Consider the following 24,108-nt stretch of genomic DNA (forward strand, 5'->3'; position numbering starts at 1 on the left):
ATAAATCCTTCAATGTGGAGTGAGGCGTTATGTGGTTGCTGGAAGGATGAATTGTCACTTTCAGAAAAAGTGAGACAAGGGGATGCTTTTAGACTTCCAACCATGGCTTGGAATTGATCTGTATTCAAGTTAGCAGGGACTGATGCCTCTTGGAGAGCTTGGTCCAAGATTGTTTTATGAGATGGAGATAGGCACAATATCTCTAAGATAGATATCAATGCAGGCATTTTATCTAATTGATCCACAAGGTTATACTGCTTTGGGATTGATGTGGTACCTTGTGGAGATGCTTTTATGGTAACTTTGCCGCGATGTGTAACAACATTGCACTCGGAACTGGGTGGATTTTTTATGGTAATAGTTGCAATTTGTTCACTGGCATCATACAGGTGGTTTACTGTGTAATTATATGCTACTTGCGTATAATCAGTGGTATCAATGTTTCTCCTGGAACTAGAAGGACCCCTCTGATCTGGTGATGGAAGTGGATTTTTGAACATTTGATGATCATTGTTTGTTGTCTTTGGGTCATGTCCTTCGATTTCAATGTCACCTCGGTCAATAAGATCCTGAATAAGATCTTTCAATCTATGACAATTACTTGTCTTATGTCTTTTTCCTTGATGGAAATCACAGTGTTCAGTATCTCTCCACCATGCGGGTTTGACTTGAGGTTCATAATCTAATGTTCTGGGTAAGGTGACCAGATTCTGAGAAACCAACTGACACTGACGTAACACTGTTTCGATGGGTTCCCCTAAGGGAGTGTATGTTCGTTTGGGTTTTTGTTGACGTTGTCTAGGTTCATCTTGAGATGTAATGCATCCTTGATTTGGAGGAGCCACTGTGTTAGTCTTGGGTGGGGGATTTTGTCCTGCAAACCGAACCATAGGTTGTGCACTTTTGATAGTTCTTGCATCCACAACCCTGTCATTGACGACATTCTTGTTTTTTTTCCAGAAGTTTGGTTTGTCACTATTGAAGCGTGGACGAGGGGCATCTTTTGGCTTATTGTAGATTTTGATTAGCCCTTTTTTGATGAGAACCCGCTCACACTTTAAACCTTTTGTGATCATGTCATTGAAGGAATCTGTGTCTTTGAGGTCCAAGTGAAATTCCATTTCATCATTTAAGTTGGAAATAAATATTTCCACTAATTCCCATTCTGGTAATTGAAGTGAACGTCTGCTAGACATTTGACGCCATCGTTGCAAAAAGATTGAGAATAGGTCACCTGGTTTTTGTTTAGTGTTACACAGATCTACCATTGTGACATCCCTTTCAATGTTGTGTGAGTAATGCGATAGGAAATTCTGGATTAGTTGCTCAAAATTCCTAATGCCACTTGGTAATCGAGAAAACCATGATGTGGTTGTTCCTCCCAAACTCTGGGGAAAAAGTCGCATTAGGTATGTATCCTCGTATGCCACTTCTAGGCATGCTAAATGGAATTCTCGAACATGATCACGAGGATCTCCTTTTCCTCTATACTTTTCAAACTTGGGTGTTTCGAACCCTCATGGAAAAGGTGGCATATGAAGATTCCTATCAAAGGGATATGGACAAATTTCATCAAGTGAAAATTGGTTTGTTTTCACACCACTGCGAAGTTGTTGGGCAAGATTTTTGACTTGTTGCCGCAACATGTCTATATCATTAGGAGGAGGAGGTGTTGGTGGATTACCTTGATGAAGGTTATATTTGATGGGATCTCATCTTCTTTCATCCTCATTACGACTTTGGCATTCTGATGCTTGGTGTAGTTGTTCAACATCAAAGTCTGAGGGTAGTTTGGCTCCCTCTTGAGCAAGTCTCAAGAAGTGAGCATCAGCATTGCTCTTGAGTATTTCATCAAAAAGTCTATTAAAGAGAGGGTTGTGTTGTGCCCTTTCTATTGCTGCAGGAGTAGGAGTACTTGGATTTTATTCATTCATGTTTCCTCCAAGAGCTTCTTGGAATTCATTGATGTTTTCCTCTTCTTCTTCCTCAATTTCCATTTCTTGTTGCCTTGACCGTGTTCGGGTAGGAGGCATTTTGTTTACAAGTTTTTGTTGAAGTTGAGTGAAAATGATGATGAGTTGTTGATGAAATGAGAGATTTATGTTTGGTGGAGTTTTTGGTATATGAATTTCTAACACTAAAGGTAGATATTACCAAAGTTCTTTCTGGAATTGCTTGTTGTATTTGATTGACAAAGTTTGGTGTGATAAGGTTTAGAGGAATCTGAGATGTGTTACAGATTCAACTACCTAGTAATGAGAGGATTCACTCAAAGACTAGTTTTAACCCGTGTAGAAATGCCTCTTTAGGATGAATTTATCCTAGATGTCGAGACACTCTAAAAGTGATGAATTGTGTTTGATTAAAGCAATATCTAAAGAGAACTTAGGATAAAAACCTCTTGGTGTTTTGAAAGTTGAAAATGAATGGATGATGTGTGAATGGGATGATGGATGAAATTTTTAACTTCAATAGAAACTTTGTGTAACAAAAGGAACAAACTCTTCCTCTTCGTGTTCAGGGGCTGGGGGTTCTTCCCTAGCTGAGTTATAGGTGATGCAAATGTTTGGAAAGAAGGTAGGATTGATCTTACGTCCTTTGTTTTTGTGATAACTCAAAGCTCTATATTGCATAAAAGCTCTACGGTTAAATGACTCTTGATCAAATTCATTTGATTTTCCTTGAATATAAAGATGCATGTGACACAAGAAGGCTCTATGAGAGACAAAGATTTTTCTATTAAGATAGAAGAATTTCCTCCTTTTGATTAATGCCTTTTAGCTTAATGGTCTTCTTTTCAAGTTGACATGTTGATGAAGATTCTTCTTTCTCAAGATGTGAAGAATGGTCATATAGTTTGATACTCTTGCTCTTTGTTATGGATCTTTGTTTGGTATTTGAAAATGTTTATGTTGGATGAATCACTTTGTTTTTGGAACTGATTTTTGGTGTTTCTTTGACAAGAAAACAAAGCAAGCACACAAACACAAGAATGTTGCCTCAAAAGGCACAAATGAGTATGGGTCTAGATCAACCCAATCCTTGGACTTTTTATGACCCTTTCCTTTAGATGTATTTTAAGGTGTATTTCCAAAGCCTGAAGTCGGCTCAATTTGCACTGGTCTTGACTAAAAACGAAGACACTTCAAACACTTTTTATCCCTAAAGTCAAATGGCCAGTTGAGATAAATTTAGCCCACATCTTGATATTTCTTCGACTTTGGTACTACATACCTTATGAATCTCACCGTGGCAGGTAAGGATGTGATACACTAAGTCTTGCACAAGCATAACAAATAGATGATCCCTATGATGGGGGAGTCACCACTTTCATCAAGCCACAAGTAACTTTTCAAAAAGCTATGTTTCTACTCAAAGAAATATGTATGGTGAGTATCTTGGGAGCAAAACCATCTATGCTCTTACACTAAATTATATCACAAATATCCTCAATCAATAGAACGGGTGGGCTACTACTTAAAGGTGTTTAGTAATGTTCAATGTTTTTAGACATAAGTTCATTCTGCAGTGACTCACTTAAGAGCCTTGTAACTCGTGGTGGGGCCCATTTGTCCTTTCAGCGTGTTACACTATAGGAACAACTATACCTAAGGCTACAACTTTCACTCTCACCTGATTTCTATAGTGGCTTAAAAAATTTACCGCGCGAGGTCGTTCCCAAGAGTATCGATCCCTTGGCAAGCCTCTCTTAAAAAGATAAAATTTGAGTGTTACTAACACTTTTCTCTTGCACCTAGGACCACAAGAGCCAAGGGAGAGGATAGTGTGTGTTAGAAGTAGGACCACTCGACCAACTCTTTTGCACAAGTGTGCCAAACACGAAATTCAATTGTTCTTTTTAACTTGTCATCGCAATGTGAGTTTAACTATTTGGAGATGTTGCTCCAACAATCATGGTGTTCTTTTTAACTTCAAATGCCAAGGTTTGAGTAAACTAGAATTTTGAAAATCCTGGTCAACTTAATTTGAAGCACGTATGCATGAAGGAAAATCGCTTTGCAAAAATTGAAACAAGTTGATTGTGAATTTTATTTGCACCAAAAAATGGAAGTGTGGATTGTGAGTTTTAGCTTGATGCAAGAAAGAAAATTTGTCTTGTCTTGTTTTAATGCACCAAATAAAATGAACCTAACTTGCAAAAAAGCAAATTTGTTTTGTTCAATTTTAAAACACTTAAAACAAGTGATCCTAACTTGCAAGGAAATGAAAGTTGTTTTGTTCAATTTTTAGAGCACCAAAAACAATTTTTGTCCTAACTTGCAAGAAAGTAAATTTTGTTTTGCTCAATTTTAAAACACCAAAAACAAGTTTTTGATTTTTAAGGAAGTTGGCTTTAGACCTGCACAAAAAGCGAACAGTTAGTAAAAACCGAACCTATGGTGGGCTTCCACAAGCCTAAGAATTTTCACTTTTTCAGTTACAAGGTCTTTTCTACCACGTTCGGTTATAATAGCTCTAGTCTGTGTTGAAACAAAAGCGCTATTTAACACAAACACGCTAATAAAAAGACAACAACGCTAAAAGAAAAACTTGAGAGCAAACGCAAAAGCGCCAGAACAATTTCAAAAGCACTAAAACAAGTTCAAAAGTGCTAAAACAAGGTTAATAGCACCAAACTTGATACAATAGCACTATTGTAAGAACAATAGCGCTAGAATAACAAGTTGCAATAGTGCTACAACGCGATCAAAAGCGCTAAAGCGCAATCTGTGTGTCAAGTTCAACATTCAAACATGTTAGTTGTCAAAAAAAATTGTTTTTTAGGTGTTTGGATTCACGTCGGGTTCACCAAATGATGCTCTGCAAAAAGGGCAAGTGTTAGACTAAAAACCTGTGGTCGTATAACACACAAAAAAACAAAAAACAAGTGTCAAGGTTAGTGTTATTCAACAAAAGACTAATCTAAGCAGGCATATCAAAAGAGACACCAAAAACAAAGTGAAAGCATTTAACTATGAATGTAAATGCAAGAAGACATCTCCAAATGCCTTCTACCATACTCTTAGCTCCTTCTCCTTTGTTCCTCTCCTCTCCAAGTTCCAAACTAGTGTAGCTCTCATCAACTTTTTGCACTATGGATGCTTATGGAGGATTGAGATTGAAGTATTTGCTCTAAATATGAATAAAAAGCTAATACTATGCTATTGATACTAAAATGATTTATTTTAACCAAAATGACTAGATATTAATGATTTATGCTAAATGCTCTCTAGAAATGCCTATAGATTAAATGCATACAAGTTTTTCAGGATCTGGATTATGAAGAAATGGGCTCTACTTATAGGGAAAATGGAGCAATGGATGGTTGAGATTGAGTAATCTCAACAAGGGTCAGGATTGAATGATATTCAATCCATGTGAGGGCTTTCAACCCAATCCCAGGATGAAAAGTGTCAATATGAGATAGGTTGAGAGGAGAGGGAAGAAGCATTAAATGCTTGACATGACCTGGGAGTTAAATTGGGGGTTAAGGTCAAGGTTGGGTTGAGTGAATAAATTCTTTATTCAAACGTATAAAGCTTTTATCCAATGGATAAACTCTTGTGCAAGGGTAAAAGGGATAACCATGATCAAAGCAATAAATGCTTGAGGAGACACATGAGTGCAAGTTGAATTAACCATAAATGGTCATGTAAGAGCCATTAGTGGTTTGGAAGACTTTTGGAGGTTAAATTGTTGAACACACAAAGCATTAATTGCTTTTCAAAGACTTTGAGGTCTTTGAGAAGTGACTCCAAGTTGCTTAGGAATGTGACAATAATTAGGGGATGGATTAGGCTAATTAGGAAGGGCTTAGAAGAATCTAGAAGGGGTTAGGATTGCAAGTGGATTTGGTGGGTGAGGGAAAATAGGATTTTAATTAAAATAAAATTAATTTATTTCAATTTTTGTGTGCAAGTTGCATTTGTAGGAAAATGCAAGTGGGGGGGGGGGGGGGGGTTTAAAATGATTTAAATAAATGTTAATTTATTTAAAAGAGGAACAAGGGGGATTTAATTAAATAAATAGAATTTATTTATTTAACTGATTGTGAATTTGGTTTAGTGAATTAATTAAAATAAATTGAATAATTTATTTAATTAATAGAAGAATGTTTGAAGATGAATTAATTAAATATTAATTTAATTAACTAATGGCTAGTTGATTTTTAATCAAATAAATAGAAAATATTCATTTAATTAAACTGGACAGATTTATGTGACTACAGTATCAAAGTTCTTGGTATATAAAATGGTGAGATCACTATCAATTTGATATCCCTTATGGTGCAGAGCATCCAACCAAATCAACCTATTATGGGAGATTTCTTTCTCCCAACTCACCTAATCAAAAAGGTAATTGCTCTCCACAAAGCGGCAGGAGACTCACAAGGTTAGTAACCCTCTCAAGTTGCCTCAACACACCAAGGACTCACTCCTACTGCTCACACTTCCATCTAACCATGGTAGCATTCTCAAATAGGTCATAATAAGACATTGAGACCCAAGACCAAACACTTCTACACCAAACACCATAGATCCCCTATAAGACCAACAACACTAGGTCTTTTTCGACTAGGACCACAAATGACTTACTCACACAACTCACAATGCCAAGTAGGCATGCACAAACCCAAAGGTTCCCAAGGAAACATCAATGGAATTATTCCCCATGACCAAAACACAAGTCTTAACCCTCCTAACAACCCTAGAAAGCATCTCGACTCTCTATTGGCTTGACACTGTTCAAAAAGATAAAAATACCAATGGGATAGTCATATTTCATTGATCCATTCACTATTTCTAACCCTCTAAATGTACTTGGTTAATATGGAGAACTACCAAACCATTCTCCTAACATTCAACTTCAACACTAACCCCAAAAATGAGTTTGATCTTGGAAAATGAAAAGGATTCAGTCTGCTATCCTATGGTGACAATCACACACAAGTTTGAGGACAGTCAACAAGTACTTGTCATTTGTCTTGTTTGTGAGGAATCCAAACCTGGGTACACACATATAGAATCCCCACACACCCTTCAAAAGTTTCTCCACTCTACAATCTCACCAACTCATCTATTCCTTGGTTTGCAAATGCACAAATGTAGTCCACTATCTTATGATGACAATCATACATGAGGTTTTAGGATAGTCAAATCTTTTGATTGTTTAATGGATGTATGGACACACCATGACCTGAAACATGTGTAGCATTCTCCCTCACACCCTATTACTCCTTCACTACCCTTCCAACACTCTTACTTTGTGAGAATATCCTTGCAAACACCACCAAAGTTTTGTTTTCTCAGACTAAGACCAAGATTTTAGTCCTTATACTCTTCTTTAGGACGTGCAAACTCCACCATGAAACCCGCAATCATTGGAAGACAAAGAGATACATATTTAAAATGTTTTTCATCCATTTAGATGGTGTTTCAACATGAATATAAAATGTTTTACATTTTCCTCTGTCTCAGATTACCCTAGTTTGGGGTTTTGACAGAATTTAGAAAAAAAAAGCTATCTTCTTCTACACTGCACAAAATCAAATGAAACCTCCTGGAAATGGAAGAATACTCATTAAAGAATCATAACAAATAAGTTTTAAAATAAAATGAATAAGATTTGGCAATGAAAAACTCCTTGGAATAGATTGCCACGTGGAAAAACACAGGGAAGTGCAAGAAAACTAATGAGTTAATATGAAAGATGAGATCCTTTGATAAATACTTTCTTAAGGGTAGTGAGTTAAAATGAATAAGGTAAGTGAGCAAATCCAAGTGACCATTGTGATTAGCCTTAGGATCAGTGGGAGCAACAATAGTTCCATCAATGTAATGAGTTAATCCTTTTTCCATTAGGTTACTCCATGCATCAATTTTCCAAGTAGCATAATTATGTGGAGTTAAGAGAAGAAACTTAGGACAACCCATAGAAGAAAAATGAAAGAATATAATAAAATAAGAGCACAAGAGACACCCCCCCAAATTCACTCAATCAAAGTACCCCACACGCCCCCCCTCCCCCCAAAAAAAATAAAAAAATGATGATTTTGACACTTTATATGTAGTGCATGTACAATAGGCCACTTTCAAATAATGGCAAAGTGGACTTATAATTGTTTATGGTGAAAATGGATCACAATAATAATGATATTGAAAGGCTAAATGAATTCAACCACAAAACCCTAGCCTAACAACAACAAAGATCCACCATAACATATGAAGATTACCTAAGACAATGCAAATCAAATGAAATCACAAAGATTATATCATCACATATCCAATAGGGTTTGGATCTCCATTCTTCCTATCTCCATTGATCTTGCTTGATATATTTGCTCTCAGATTTTATGTGCACAAGAGGTCAACAAAGAACGGAATGTGGTTGCAAGTAGGATTGCTTATGTTCAAAAGCATAGTGTAGTCAAGTAGTCAACAGGGGGGTCTGATAATGAAGGAAGCATCTCCTTATATAGAAGACACTATATGAAATGGAGGGATAAGATTGAGAGGTGTAAAAGGAGGTCGGCTATGATTAGAGGGTAGGTAAAAGAAATAATAAAATAATGAAAGGGGTAGGTAGTGTATGAATTAAGAGATGAATGACATGTGTCATGGGTGGAAAAGGTTAATGAATTAATTAAATAAATAAAGATTTATTTAATTAATAGAAGGAGTGAGATCAATTAAATAAAAAAGATATTTATTTAATTTAGGAAAAGGATAATTTAAATAAATAAATGTATTTATTTAAATGAGAAATAAGGCTAGAAGAGGATAAATGAATTAATTAAATAAATAAAGATTTATTTAATTAATAGAAGAATTAAGCTTAGATAATTAAATAAATAAAATATTTATTTAATTAGACTGCATAATTTTGGGTGTCTACATTTTGCCCCTCTTTGAGACAATGCGGCTTGTCGTGTTGTTTCAAAGAAGATAAGATGAACTGATATAGAGTTGCCCCAAGATGGGAATGATATGCCCCCTCGAGAGATTGGATGAAAATGTGTGAAAAGACCACAGACAATCTCTCGATAAGAAAGAAAGGCTAGAATGGATTGACCAGATAAAGTCACAAAGTCACAAGATAAAGAAGACTGACTCGGGGAACGAGGGCCAGGGCTAGGGCTAGGGTAGTCTATAAGATATACCACGAGGGGAAAATATCCTCATTGTCATCCACACATCCAAGAGATCAGAGTACAAAGTGAGATAGAGCAGCAGCAATCAGCGGCGATGGCAATGGCTCATAGATTTGATCACGTTCACCGATTTCAGAGGCCAGCAGAGGTAGGAGAGCCAGTAAGTACCACAAAACCTCCTTGTACTTTGATGCATTTATTGTTGTCATTAATGCATGCTAGGTAGAGTAATAAATGCGCTTAGAATAGGGTCCAAAAAAATGTCAAAAAATGTGTAGGCACATCTGCGTTGGTGCCAAGCGTGTTTATGCAGTCTAAAAGAGTGTTTATGTCATGAAAGCACGTTTGTGTCCAAAAATGTGAATTTGTGTCTTCTAGGTCAAATCGGTAGTTTTGTGATGAACATACACTATTGATTGGATAAGCTACTGAGAGGATACACTCAAGCAGGTCCTCTAGGGAAGACTAGGATAACAAATAGGGCTAGGATCGACAATTATGTGATAGAACATACGTTGCCAATTAGGAAACTTCTCAAGAGGATTCACTCAAGCAGAGGCCCTAGGATAGGATAGATCAAGGCACTTTGTGATGAATAGTGAGTGCCAAGATATAGTACTTTGTGATGAACAGGGAGTACTAAAATATGAACAACGCTTTGTAATGAAAAGTGAGTGCAAATGTGAGCAACACTTTGTGATGAACAGTGAGTGCAAATGTGAGCAACACTTTGTGATGAACAGGGAGTGTCAAACACGTAGTACTTTGTGATGAACAGGGAGTACCACTAGGATAGAAGCAACACTTTGTGATGAATAGTGAGTGTCACTAGGACTGAGATGATTGATTTGTGTGACTACAGGAGTATTTACCTATGTTGGAGTCATGGGAGAGATTCCCATCGACTCAGAGGTTACGACCAGAGCTAACATTCGAGGACCGAGCTGCTATTGAGATTATGGGTCTGCAATACATTCTGTATGTGCCTGAGTTTCAGGCGAACATGGGATTGCTGACTATGCTGGCTGAGAGATGGCACTCAGAGATATGTATGTTTCATTTGTCAATGGGTGAGATGACAGTCACCTTAGAGGATGTATATAGGATACTGAGGATACCGATCGATGGGGAGATGATTCTGTATGATCAAGATGGAGATAGGGACTCCCTTAGATGAATGTTCTAGGATCCGGGACTGGAGATGAGGGTGGGACATGTGGCATGGGATACCATGACATGGACAGGATTAGCACTACCAACAATGCTAGGGCGAGTGATCAGTGGGTTCCTGTGTCCGAATAGGGCGACACGAGGGGTGGTTGTAGAGGACACAGGGGCTAGGAGAGATGATCTTGGGGTGGGTCCTTCTAGGGCTCAGACTTAGTCGAGGCCAACCGGCTCTGAGGGAGGGAGTTCATCGTAGCTGTAGAGGGCTCCCTATGTATCAATATTGTACCATTTTTGTATGATGATGTAGACACCTGCGGGTGATTGTAGCCATATGATTTTGACATCATTGTATCATGACACTTTATATATATATATATATATATATATATATATATATATGAGATGATTCATCTTTGTGGCAGCTATATGCATGCGTACCTATGTGATGAGATGTTCTTATGTGATGCTTATGATATGGATGCAAATATGTATATGATGCAATGCAATATATATATATATATTTTGTTCTTTTACGTTTTATATGTGTATGCATGATGCAAATGTGAATGTATGTAATGCAGATGAATATGATAATGCAAATGTAAATTGTGCTAACAGGGGTTGTGTGCAGGATGTGATGTAGTTGTGATATCTATATGTATGTGTGAAATGCTTATATGTGGTAATGCAGGTGCAACTACATGAAATACAAATGTTTTTGGTGTGTCATTATACTCATTCATGTGATAGCAGGCTACGCAGACTCGAGAAGGACGATGGAAGTCAATCAAGAAAGTGGGATGGAAGATAGAAGATATGAAAGTGAAAGAGCTTCTTGTGTGTTATCATCATTGAGCTTTATTATGGCAAAATAGGTTATGACAATCAAGGCATATGTTCGACCCAGAAAGTCATTGTACCTGTTTGCATGGAGATAAGACAATCACAAACAAGGAATGCCCAGTTCATACTAGACTCATAGTGTCCTCATATCCTTGGACAAGTCATAGCATTACTAAAAGACAATCCACAAACAACAAATACAAATAGGTGATGATACCCCATCCTCGTCTTTCTAGTCAAAGACATCCTGGAGATAGAATCTCTAGTCAGAGACATCCTGGAAAAGCTAAAAGACATGTCACCAAAAAGAAAAAATCAAAAGAAAATCAAGACTCAACACCTACATCCACTTTAGTCCTCAAGTTTAGTCTCTTGTCACTTGTATAAGTCTTATTTGATTGTGGTCACAATTTTTACTTTCACAAAAAGGATAGATAGCACTGAACCATATGTTGTCTGAGTCTATAGAAAGATTTGATTTGTTGAAGCCCATTGTTGTTGTTGTGTCTCATCTGAAACTAACTGAATCCATGAAACTGATACTTTATTGCAGAGAAGACGAAACTTTATTGCAGATTGGCGATGCAAATGTTGCTTTATTGCGGATTGTGCGTGGATAGACTGAAGGAAGCTAGAAGAAACTGTACTCCTCAAAACATGTGATGTTCTCAGTTCCACATCTATCACTAGACGTAGGATTTTCCTTAGCCACAGATAGGATCTGATTTATTATGGACGGAAAGGGTTGTGAAGGAATTTTTATTATGAATGGTGAACCAATCTTGGGTAGATCAATAAAAGCCATGATGGGAATGTGTAAAGTTTATTATGAGTGTATATGCTATGAGTGTGTGCAAAGTGAAGGATGAAATGGAATCCTGAAGGAGGGAGGAGCAATGTCTCTACGTATGGTGCCGGTGACCCGGTTTTGACCATGGTACTTGCCCAGGGCGCCACTGAAGTGGTTTTCACCATTTGATGAAATTATTTCTCTTTACTTTTTTTGATTTTTCAATGTTTTTTTTTTTTGGTTATTGTCACAAAGCGCCTATTTGCCAGGTTTTCACCAAGTAACGATTTTTATGCTTTTATGATTTTTTTTTGTATTTTTTGAATTAGGATACTCTGAAGAGCTATGTGTAAAACCTGTGAAGGTGCATGCTATTGATAGGATCCTCCAAAGGTTCACCTTCTATAGTTGAGAGCTGATATGCCCCAGATCCATATGCTATTGTAATGATGTAAGGACCAAGCCAATTTGGTTCAAACTTGCCCTTCTTTTCTCAGTCTTGCTGATTTTTAGGATTTTCTTTGAGAACTAAGTTACCCACCTCAAATGTGCGAGACTTTACCTTATGATTGTAGTTGTGTCGTTCCTTGACTGAATGATGTGTAGCTTGAGTGTCTATCTTCCTTGATAAAGGAACTGAGATAGAATTACTAGCGTGTGGACTACACATGCTCGCATGCGTGTTACCTAAAGAAGTTTGGGCATCCCTGATAGCAAAGTCCTTCAAGGAAGCTCCATTAAAGGTCCATGATGTATCGCTAGAAGGTAAAGGATGTGTGGAACAAGTGGATGATTGATGAAGGCTTATGATTGTGAAAATAAATGAAAGTAGGATAGCATGATGGAGACTTAGGATCAACAAGTATGCTTTTTGATTTAAAATTGTAGAACTTTTGCCCCCAATTATTTTGATATTAGGGGAGATCAACTCTTGTTATTTTTCTTTTGTAGGATTTTTATCCTTGACTTTGATTTTTGCAGAGTCCAATAGCTTTTGATTTTGATTTGAACTAAAGGACTTTTCTTTATTTTTGACTTTTGGATTTTTCTGTTCATAGCTTGATTTTTGATCCCCAATAAGTAAGGGCTTTTGTGATTCTTGTTGATCCAAGTCTGGAAGTGGAGTGGAAATGGAATGAGTGGATGAAATGGTAAAGCTATGTGATTTCTCAAGAGGGTTGGCGATACACTCAATAGATTCTTTATTGGAACCACTCTTAGGAGTATTGATATCAAGAGTTGCTTGCACCGCTAGAGGAGATTTGCATTTGGACTTAGTAGCCACAACACTAGGTGGTTCACACCCAATTCCTTGATATTGCAATTTTTTTTGTAGATTGTTCCTATTGACTGAATACCTTAGGAGATAGTGGGAGTTGATCAACATGAAAGATATACTCACCACATCCCATATCTTTAAACTTGAACTTTTCTTTGATCTCTGCCTGTTTTGATGTAGAAGCTTTTAAGGATTCTGAATCAACATATGCTGATGAAGGAATAGCTTCTCGATTGACTGGGATTGTTATTTCTGATCTAGGTCGCAGATTGTTGCAATATATGAATGGATTTGGGTCAGCTTTGACGGTCACTTCAACTCCATTGTGAGGGAACTTGATATATCGATGATATGTAGCTGTGACTACGCTCATCTCATGAATCCAAGGACGTCCTAGCAATATGTTGTATGTGAGATCCAGGTCTAGGACTTGACAAACCACATCCTTAGTAATTGGCCCAACTCTGAGAGGCAAGGTGACTATGCCCTTGGATGAACACTCTTCATCATCATATGCTTTGATGGTAATTTTATTTGTAGAATTTATAGCTTTGTTAGAATATCCCAATTGTTTAATAGTGCTCAATGTACAAATGTTTAGACCCGCTCCTCCATCTATCAGGACTCATTTTATTCGATGTTTGTGTATGAAGGCCCTTCAATGTGTAAAGGTGCATTATGTGGCTGACTTATGGAGGCATCATCGGCATCTGTGAATGTAAGAGAGTGTGGAATGGAAAGGTATCCCACCATGGCTTGAAACTGGTCCACGTTCAGATTAGTAGGAATAGCAGTGTCTCTCAAGATTTTGTCAAGAATAGCTTTATGTGCGGGGGATATGCATAAGAGCTCAAGGATTGAGATAAGTGCAGGTGTCTTCCCCAACTGTTCTACAAGGTCATACTCGGGCTTGGTTGATGAGGAAACAGTGTTTTTAGTTGGAGCACCTTGCAAAGTGATTTTACCTTGATGGGTTGTAACATGACATTTAGAGGTAGGTTCGGAAGAAGATCCAACGCCTTTTAAGACAATCTTGGGTCTCTGGGTAGAATTCTCAGGGTTTTTGTCCTTGATGATAATGGTAGAGACATAATTGTCCATCGAGATGTGATTGATGGTTGAATCATAGTTATAAGATGCTTTGGCATAGTTGGTTTGGTCATCTGTGGCTGCAGCTTTTCCCTTGTCATGCTTTGGGAATGGTTCCTTAAACATTTCATGTTCTTGATTGGATGAGTGTCCTTCAATCTCAATGTCACCTCTATCAATGAGATCTTGTATGATGTTCTTCAGTCGATGACAATTTCCTATCTTATGACCCTTGCTCTTATGAAATTCACAATATTCATCATCATTCCATCAATTTGGTTTAACCTTTGGCTCATATGGAGGTAGATTTGGAATTGTTATTATCTTGTTTGCCACTAACTTCTTGAAAACTGACTCAAGTGGTTCTCCCAATGGAGTGTACTTCCTTCATGATTTAGAAGTTGTTTGAGTATTCACCTGATTTGATCCAGAAAAAATGAATTTGGGTCGCACCGTATTGGCATCAACAACACAATCATTGACTGTGTTCTTGTTTTTATTCCAAAATCTTGGCTTATCTTTTCCTTTAAAGTCATCTTTGTTTTCCTTGAATATCTTAATGACTCTTTGTTCAATTAGGACCTTTTCTGTCGCTAAGCCTTTTTCAATGACGTCCTTGAAGGTGGACAAACAAGCTTTCCTTAGATCATAGCCAATGTCTTTGTTAACATTTTGGGTGAAAATCTCTACCATTTGTTTTTGTGGAATTTCACAAGAGCATCTACTGGCTAGATTCCTCCATCTTTATAAAAATGATGCAAAAGACTCTCCCTCTTTTTTCTTCGTGTTGCACAAAGTAGTAATTGATATGTTTGTCTCTATGTTGTAGGAGAAATGTTGAATAAATGCCTCTGCTAAGTCACCCCATGACTTAATTCCAGGTGGAAGTTGGGAGAACCATTCCATAGCTTGATCACCTAGGCTTTGTGGGAATAATCTCATCAAATATGTCTCTTCTACTGCTACCTCAATGCAAGCTATGAAAAATTGTCTTATATGTGCCTTAGGATCTCCTTTTCCTTTGTGCTTATCAAACTTAGGTCTCACAAAGTGTGTAGGAAATGGAGGCATTGGAATTCTTTTGTCAAATGGATAGGGACATATGTCTCTCATTGTATAAGTTGGCTTCGGTGTATTTATGTCGTCCATTTTCTTTTGTAAGTCCTTAATCTGCTGCTCCAAATTGTTCTTAGGTGGAGACCGACTTCTTGGACCATACCCCATGCCTGAAGCACCAATTGGAGGAGAAGCATGTTGCATATATGGATAATATTGATCATACACATGTTCATATGGGGGAGGTCTATAATGATGCTGTGTATATGGACCACTTGGTATAGAGTCATGGTGAGGAATGGAATATCTGCTTTGTCCATGTATACCACACTCTACAGGCATGTCATGTTCTAATGTGTTGCCCCCAAATTTGACACGGGGTTTCCTTGTGTCCAAATTTTGAGCATGCCTTTGAATATCCAATTGCTTTGGTGGTTGATCCTTAGCATTGATATGTGATTGAGCATATTTCTCTGCATAAGACTTCCATAATGGTTTGCGAAGGTGAGTATCATATGCTTGACCATTTTTATGTGGGACCTCTGTTTTTTGAAACAAAGATGATGGTGATTCAGGCACAAGATGTCTTCTATCGCCTCCACTATTAGGCCCCCTTTGATCCATGTTGGAGTGAGGTTGTTGCAAAGGTCGATTTTCCATTATTTGAGACATGTCAAAATCATGAGGTATCTTGGCTCCACTTTGTGCTATCATTTGTAAGAAGTATTGTCTATCCCTCCTCATTATTTCCTCAACCAATCGATTGAAATGAGGATTCATAATGGTGTCTTCCACTTTTGCTGAATGTACAGAAAAGTTGCCCATATTGTCATTGTGTATATCATTTTTGTTTGTAATGTCCATGTTCTCAACATTTGGAATGTTTCTATAGGCATCCATGTCAGGTAATGTAGTATGATCAGAATTGAAAAAGATATCATTGCCATGCTCATAAGAACTCATGTTTGCGGACACTTGAGCCTCTTTAGTTTCTCTCCTAGATTTTTGAAGACGGGTTTCAACCATGAACTAGGTATTGACCGAGATGTGTGAGACTAGATGAAAATGGAAAAAGTATGGAAGACCAAGGGTTGGATGGAATGTAAATGAATTTGAGGTGTACTTGCAATGTCCAAAGTGTAAGACCAAGTATGTATGTAGTAGAGTAGGTGTGACTTCCAAAGAGAGGATAGTTTCTCTTGATGAGGTAAGTTGACCTTGACTCTAAGTAAGACCAAATTAGACCCAAAGGTGATAGACCTTGATGAGGGACCACTTAGCAAAATGTTGTTGTATGTAGTGTGTTGACAAAGTATGATGAGGACAAGCAAGTGACCTTTTGACTCAAGTTTAGACAAATGTAAATTTAATGCAAGATGTAAAACAATGATGGACTTTGTGAGACCCAAAGACAAGTTGAATGCTAGATGAAAACCTGGAGAAACAACCTAGGAAGCTCAAGAATTCTGAAACTGATTGCTCTTGTTTGCTGAACTGTAAAATTTTTCCAATTTGTGAAGTTGTTGGTTGTGACCAAATCTGAATGTTTGACTGTTTTTCGTGACAAGAGGACACAATGTTGATGAGGACTCAATGTTTGCAAGTGTTTAGACTCAAAATGACTCCAAGAAAAGTGTGTTGTTTGATGTAAAAATGTTTTGCATACACTTGAAGACACAAAAGACACAATGTTTTGCTATTTGGTCTTGAATGTTTAAAATAAGTCAAGCACAATTCTTATGGCTGGCCAAGACAATAGTTGTTGATCCCACATGAGGTTTTACCCCTGAGGCTACACTATTCAGAGCAGATACTTAGATGCTTGACCTCACTGGCTCCACCCTCGACACTCACTTCTCAGGTCAGCCAAGCATCAGTCCCCACGAAAACTCCCCATGGCGAACTTTATATCTCTACTAAGAATCGTATGTGTGTGGGCCGCTACCAGAGGTCTGACCTCTTGCCTCAACAACTAGAAGGGTTTTGGCTTCTAAAACAAAAAGGTGCTAGTAAGAGCATCTGCTCGTGTGGCCATACATGTGGCACTTTCAGCTCTGTAAATACAAAAGGCTCCTAGTCAGTAGGGGTTACGCCCTACAATTGATCAAATAAATTTGATCAAACGGGTTTATGGGGAGACATAGTGTCGGTATGAACTAATCAGCACACGTTATCCATAGTTTTCACCATGAATACAGTTGTTTATAGTGGTTTGAAAGAGATGGGTTTTCCTCGCTACCACTTGGGTCGTTCTCTTCTCACTAGTAGTCCTAATGACCACATGGGAAGACCGACCCTCTAAAGATTAAACAAAAAGAGCCTATTGCTCAAGACACAAAAGACAATGATTCAATTTTAGTGCACCAATTGAAGTGTTTGCTAGTCTATGAAAACAAGGCACACAATAAAGATAAAAAACCCTTGCCAAGGTCCTACAACAAAGATTTGTTAGTAGTTTGGATTGTTTCAAATGATCACCCCTTCCTGCAAGCACACAAGTTAGGTAAATTTTAGATCCAAAAGACTTTGTGAAATAGGGGCCTTCAACAATGCATTTTGTTGACCAATTCAAAGATCTGATTCATCATAAAAAAAAAGACCACCTGTAAAATTTTAAGAGATTTCCAGAAATGTAAGAAAATCCAAAAAATTTGCTAATTTGCTCCAAAAATTAATTTTTTATGAAAAACCATAAAAAATTCATATAAAATGCAAAATCAATCCAAAAAATTTGAAATTTTTACTGGAGAGTCCTAATGGTCTTCCAAACTTGCATAAAAAAATTTCTGTAACAAATCCAAGCAGTTTGTGAGATATGAGTAAAATAATGCAAAACCCTAATTTTCAAAGATCTAATTTTTGAGGAATGATTTTGTATCAAATTTAAAATAAAAAAGAACAGATCTTGTGTATAATTCTGAGAAATTTTCAAATATGTAAGAAAATTAATTTGCTAATTTTCTCTCAAAATTAATTTTTTATGAAAACTCATAAAAAATTCATATAAATTGAACAAGTGATATAAAAAATCTGAAATTTTTATTGAATCCTTTTAATACTTTTCTTGACCTGCAAAAAAAATTTGATGCCAAAATTTGAAGCCGTTTGTGAGATCTGATCAAAATAAGGAAAAACCCTAATTTTTAAAGATCTGATTTTTAGGGAAATATTTTGCATCAAAATTAAAATCACAAAGAACAGATCCTGTGTATAATTATGAGAGATTTCCAAAAATGTAAGAAAATCTGAAAAATTCTCTAATTTGCTCTCAAAATTAATTTTTATGAAAAATCATAAAAAATTCATAGAAAATAAAAATGTGCTCCAAAAATTCTGAATTTTGGATTGAGAGCTCCTGATACTTTCTTCAACCTGCAAAAAACATTTGGTGCAAAATTTCCAAGCCATTTGTGAGATATGATCAAATCTCTCCAAGATCTTGATTTTGTGTCCAAAACCCTAGCTGCACAAGGTTATTCTCCAAATTGTTTTTACAAAACAACAATATAGGGTTAGAAAAATCTATAAAAGACACAGATCTAACAAAAATCCATGTCCCACCGGGCGTGCCAAAATATATATGGTGAAAATGGAAAACAACAATGATGATATTGAAAGGCTAAATGAATTCAACCACAAAACCCTAGCCTAACAACAACAAAGATCCACCATAACATATGAAGATTACCTAAGACAATGCAAATCAAATGAAATCACAAAGGTTATACCATCACATGTCCAATAGGGTTTGGATCTCCATTCTTCCTATCTCCATTGATCTTGCTTGATATATTTGCTCTCAGATTTTATGTGCACAAGAGCTCAACAAAGAATGGAATGTGGTTGCAAGTAGGATCACCTATGTTCAAAAGCGTAGTGTAGTCAAGTAGTCAAGTAGTCAACGGGGGGGTCTGATAATGAAGGAAGCATCTCCTTATATAGAAGACACTATATGAAATGGAGGGATAAGATTGAGAGGTGTAAAAGGAGGTCGGCTATGATTAGAGGGTAGGTAAAAGAAATAATAAAATAATGAAAGGGGTAGGTAGTGTATGAATTAAGAGATGAATGACATGTGTCATGAGTGGAAAAGGTTAATGAATTAATTAAATAAATAAAGATTTATTTAATTAATAGAAGGAGTGAGATCAATTAAATAAATAAGATATTTATTTAATTTAGAAAAAGGATAATTTAAATAAATAAATGTATTTATTTAAATGAGAAATAAGGCTAGAAGAGGATAAATGAATTAATTAAATAAATAAAGATTTATTTAATTAATAGAAGAATTAAGCTTAGATAATTAAATAAATAAAATATTTATTTAATTAGACTGCACAATTTTGGGTGTCTACAATAATTTTGTTTTAAAAATGCCCCAATAGGCTTAGAACTGCAATGCAAAAGACCAAAGTGTAGATCTATGCAATACAAGTGCCAAATTGGCCAAAAAGGACCATATGCTGAAAGTCTAATTTCCACTCAAAATCACTACAAAATGATAGCTTATTATGAAAGTGGACGAAAAATAATACACTTTTTAAAAAAATGGTACCTAAAAAGGAGTCCGTATGAACCCCTACAGAGTCCCAAAAGTCTAAGAAACGAGGGTTGGACATGTATAGTCACGAAAAACTGATTTTTCTGAAAAATATGTCCACCCAAATTAGAAAATAACACCACCATGCGAAAGTACACGGAAAATTATCCCATTTCAAAAATAATTGCACTAAAAAATGAGCCAAAATTAGCAAGATATGGCCTTCCAAAGTTGAACTGCAAAAATGAAAAGCTCAATGAGAGGGGGTCAAATTTTTTTCAAAAAATGTGTTGATGCAGGCTGATGTCATCACTTCATGATGTTAAATTTAACATTCGTATGGCCGTCACTTCCCTTGCCTACTGTACAATTGATGACATTAGCTATTAACGTGGCGCTGACTATGTGTATGCAATCCGACGTGTCACTATACGGATTTGCTGACGTGGCTGTTGATTGTGTCGATCGTACGACTGACGTGGTGTCCAGGTGTGTTGCTGACTGTTCAAAGTGGACAAAGTAAAATATGCCACGTGTTGCTTACTGAGCACTGAGTGGCAGAGTGACTGGGCTCACTTAGTGTGACTGGGCTCCTCATGTTTGATGATGTGTTCCATGACATGGCACCAATCGAATGATGACATGTGGCATACAACAGGCTAACTGGAAAGCCACATGGATTGGTGAGTCACCAAATGATAGGACAGATGATGTGGCATGCCTGCATGAGAAGTACACCTACGGCCAGTGGCCACCTGTCACGTGGCGGACATGAGTCTCAGTAGCAGGCAGTGGCTGGAAGAATATCGATAGTTGGCGGGGAGATGAGCCCGGTCGGAGCACGGGAAGCCCTCAGCAGCGGAGGGTGGCAGAAAGCTGACGATGGGAACTTGGAGGTGTTGCAATGGTGGGGGCAGTCCGAATGGGGGTCGGTGGTGGCCGAAGATATGATAGTGGTATGGTGGTAGCAATGTGCGAGTTGGAAAATGCAGAACCAACGATAGTAGTAGGTGGTGGGGGCCACTAAAAATCGTATGCCCTATAAAATCTACGGGCAATGGTCACCCGAACACAATATGATTTTCACTCAATATAGGCGAATTTATAGTTAAAATTCATGGCAATGGCCACCTGGACACAATGGTGAGGCCAAATCTGGTCTAGGACGCTTCTGTCAGATGCTGCTTCTCATATCTACCTCTTGACCTTCTTCAAAAACATAATAAAATCTCTCTAAAGGCTATGCAATGGCGCTCCAACTACTTTGATTCCATGTGAGATTATGGTTGAAGCAACCAAGATCAAAGAGACCAAAAGATAGCACAATGAGAAGAGAGATAAAGCTTGACAAGAATAAACTATATTCCTATCAAGATGCAAAAGAGATCAACTGGATCATCATTACATACAATGTATGATAAGCCTGCTTATAAAGGCAAGGCTAAGAGACAAGAGAGCACACAATGATGACATGTGGCTCAATGAGATGCAAGGGTAGGTAGGAGAAATAGTAAAATATTCCACATGAGGTGGATCACCCACCGAAGGTGGAATTATCAACCCACAATAAGTGGATATGAAAAAGTAACAACAATATCACACCATAAAATATGGAAATTCTCCTACATACACACTCTCAATGTATGGACATCTCTCTATGTGTCTCATATGCAGACTACAATGTGGTGCATGTACCAAAGTAAACTTAAGTAAAGTGTAATTATATACAAGATGAATAAATAATCACACCAACACTCTCACTCCCCTCACCTCTTTATCTTATCCTTTTGTAGGTCTCTCACTCCCTCTATCCCCTCTTACTCCTCTCTCTCTTTGTTCTTTTTGTCTCTACTCTTCTCCCTCTCTTGTCTCTCTAGCTATCTCCATCCCTCTCTTCCCCTCTCCCTCTCTATCTCCCCTTCCCTCCCAACCCCATATCTCTCTCCCTTCCCCAATGAATTTTATTCTTTCTCTCCATTGCTTAGGTCATTCCGCCCCACCCCCCCCCCGGCTCTGTGTGTGTGTGTGTGTGTGTGTGTGTGTGTGTGTGTGTGTGTGTGTGTGTGTGTGTGTGTGTGTGTGTGTGTGTCTCCCTTCCCCAATGGATTTTATTCTTTCTCTCCATTGCTTAGGTCATCGCCTCCTCCTCTCTCTGTGTGTGTATGTATACATATATATACATACATACATACATATATATATATATGTATATGTATGTATATACACACACACACACACACACACACATATATACATACATACATATATAGATATATACATATAGATATAGATATATACATATATTTACATATATACATATACATATACATATATACATATACATATACATATATATGTATATATATGTATATGTATATGTATATATATGTATATATATCTATGTATACATATATGTATGTATGTATATGTATATATATCTATGTATATGTATATATATACATATACATATACATATGTACATATATACATATATATATACATATACATATATATATATATATATACATATATATATATATGTATATGTATATGTATATGTATATATATACATATATATATATATATATACATACATATATATATACATACATATATATATATATACATATATATATATATATACATATATATATATATATATGTATATATATATATATATATACAATGATAACTTTAAGAAAGCCCTTCTAAAAAAAAGATATTAAATTGTGGTGATTTTTTATTTATTTTGGATAAAAATTATAATTTTTCTTGGTGAATCTTTCATTTTTTAACATAAAAATATTAACTTTATTGGCGAAGTTTTTTACATCAAAATTATTTGGTAGAAAATCTTGGCGAATCTTAGAAAATAATATTAGTATGCATTAATTACTATTGCAAATAATTTCCTTTAAAAAAAAATCTTATAGAAAAGTAGAGCCGTAAGGTGATTCAAATTATTAATGAGTTTAAAGGGTAGACACTACTTTATTTAGTTACTTCCATTAATTTAAATTAATCTAACAACCCTCTTTGTATTTTTTCAAATAAAAAGTACTTAAAATGTGTAATACTCATGGGGCCCAAAATTTTTTTTATACCATTGATTTTCTTTGAAGTCAACAATTGAAAAGCAACTCAACCCCCATGAGCATTACAACTTGTAAGTACATTTTACCTCATGGAATGCTATGATGGTCATTACATTATATTTTGAATAAATGGTGGCAACTAAAGATTGTTGATAAAACCCTAAAGTAACTAATAATTATGATGTATTATTGGTGAGTTAATTTAATTTTTGACAATAAATAATAAAATTTTGGCGAATCTGATCCAATCATGTATCAAATATTTTGGCGAATCTTTGAGTTCAAAAATTTAATAAAATAAACTATCTGTTGATTTAAATAAGACTAAACTAAAATGTTGTAAAAATGTGGCGATTTAGATCACCTAAAAACTTGAACTATTAGCCAAATTTTGATTTTTAAATTTTAAAAAATAGACAATAGGCGAATATTAGCCACTAAAAAATTCACTGTATATATATATATATAGAGAGAGAGAGAGAGAGAGAGAGAGAGAGAGAGAGAGAGAGAGAGAGGTGTGTGTGTGTGTGTGTGTGTGTGTGTGTGTGTGTGTGTGTGTGTTTATCTATATATGTATACATATATGTATATATGTATATATGTATATATATGTATACATATATGTATAGATGTATATGTATGTATGTATGTATGTATGTAGTCACATAAATCTATCCATCTTAATTAAATGAATATTTGCTATTTATTTGATTAATAAACCAACTAGCCAATAGTTAATTAAATTAACATTTAATTAATTCATCTTCAAACATTCTCTTATTAATTAAATAAATTATTCAATTTATTTTAATTAATTCATTAAACCAAATTCACAATCAATTAAATGAATAAATCCTATTTATTTAATTTAATCCCCTTTCTTCTTTTAAATAAATAATTAAAACATTTATTTAAATCATTAAATCCCCCCCACTTGCATTCTCCTACAAATGCAAGTTGCACCTATTTGTTGAAATAAATGAATTTTATTTTAATAAAAATCCTATTTTCCCTCACCTACCAAACCCACTTGCAATCCTAAATCCCCTTCTAGACTCTTCTAACCCCTTCCTAACTAGCCTGATCCATCCC

The sequence above is a fragment of the Cryptomeria japonica genome, chromosome 1 (assembly GCF_030272615.1).
Source record: "Cryptomeria japonica chromosome 1, Sugi_1.0, whole genome shotgun sequence".
Classification (NCBI taxonomy): domain Eukaryota; kingdom Viridiplantae; phylum Streptophyta; class Pinopsida; order Cupressales; family Cupressaceae; genus Cryptomeria; species Cryptomeria japonica.